At 54.5% G+C, this 1,586-nt stretch overlaps 1 protein-coding gene across 1 annotated transcript in view; it reads left to right on the plus strand.

The window, feature by feature from the left end:
- The first annotated feature begins 811 nt into the window (after positions 1-811).
- The window catches only part of Mrap2 (melanocortin 2 receptor accessory protein 2), a 34,895-nt gene continuing 34,120 nt past the window's right edge, over positions 812-1,586 (plus strand). The window contains exons 1-2 of the mRNA XM_021173432.2: positions 812-903; positions 1,037-1,182. The gene's annotated coding sequence lies outside the window, so the exon portion shown is untranslated. The remainder of the gene's footprint in view (positions 904-1,036; positions 1,183-1,586) is intronic.

Consider the following 1,586-nt stretch of genomic DNA (forward strand, 5'->3'; position numbering starts at 1 on the left):
ACACACACACACACACACACACACACACACACACTAAGGGACATCTCAGAGACTGGCTCTAAGGCTGTGTTCTTTCCCCATACACAAGCCTGGTTGTTCTCTCACCTCCTTGTTACAGAGTAAGTCTAACACTGAACCCCCCACCCCCACCCCACTGCCCTATTTTCCTTTTGTATTTTTGCCCACACTTTACTCAAATAGCCCTAGTTGTATTTATTGGCAATATTTATTGTCTGTCTCTTTACTAGATACATCCTTTTGGAAAGCTGGTGTTTGGCACCAGATACAGATTGGATGAAGAAACAGATGAAGAACTTCGTCTGTCTGTCTGGGAGCATGGCTGTTAACTTGAAGCCTGCCTCCAGCCCCCTGCTAACTCTTTGGGGTCAGTCTGAAGGGTGTTTGATGCATCCAAAAAACCAAGATAGTAATTGAAGTAGTGCATTCTGTAGGATTCTACCCTCGCTGAACTTGAACGCAAGGCTGAGAATAACTGGCGAGCCTCTCTGTTTATGTGGCCCCATTTCATCTTGATCAGCACATGAGAGCTTGTACCCAAAGCTGGCCCTAAGAGACCCACTACAGAGCCGGAGAGGATAAAGTGTCCCTGGACATCTTTTCTCTCCTTTGCTCGTCGCAGGTTCTTACACACACTGGTGGTGGTGGTGGTTCATGTGGCTCCCTAAGGTTGGGAAGGCGTCTCAGGAGCTCAGCCACAGCCTCTGTGCCCAGTGCCGCCTCCGCCGCTAGGTCGCGAGCGCGCGTCTCCACCGCACCGCGGCGCAGGGAGCGACTTGAACAGCTCCGTTCACTGGCGGCGGCGGCANGGCGGTGGTGAGGCTCGAGCACGGGAGGAGCTGAACCGTGTAAAGCCTGCGGTAACCCAGGACAGGACAGGACAAGGTGAGGGGCTAGCCTGGGGTCCGGGTGCTTTTCAGTCTGCATGCGTGTTGGGATTGGAGTGGGTGAAGATGAGAAGGGTGGGAAAGAGTTATATCGGGGTTCAGACCTAGAATAGCTTGCTGGTCTTTTGAAGGGCTCCTAAGTTCGAAGCCTGCTTTGCTGCTGAGATCACCCCTTCCGGCCGGAGAAGTCAGGAAATCCTGCATATAGCTCCGCGGGCTGAGCTGAGCATCCAGGGGGCGCAGAGCACCACGGACCCAGCCACACCCTCTGCTGCAGGTGAGAAACTTTCCCGCCGCCGCCAGGGTCTGCGGGTCTCCGCAGCGCCTCCACAGAGCTCCAGGGTCTGGGGAACCTGCACCTCCAGACCAAGGGTGTGGTCCCCCGGCCCCAGGATGCGCGCCCCCTGCAGTGAGTCTGTTTCTCTGGATTAACCTGCGTTGATAGGTTTGTTCAGATTNGAGAGCCAGCGGGTGGTGGGTCACTTTACCCGTGAGGCTGCAGTTGCAAGGTCCCTGCTACGTTCTTCTCTGCCCCGTTCTATGTACTGAACCGGGGAAGGCCTTCTGAGAGCAAGTGTGACAGAAAACTGTTCTGATGGATGCTTCGGTTCCCAGAGCGCTTTAGATGACATGGAGCCCCGGTTATTGTACTCGATTTAACCTGGCAACGATGAAGCAATC

This window comes from Mus caroli, chromosome 9 (assembly GCF_900094665.2).
Source record: "Mus caroli chromosome 9, CAROLI_EIJ_v1.1, whole genome shotgun sequence".
NCBI lineage: Eukaryota > Metazoa > Chordata > Mammalia > Rodentia > Muridae > Mus > Mus caroli.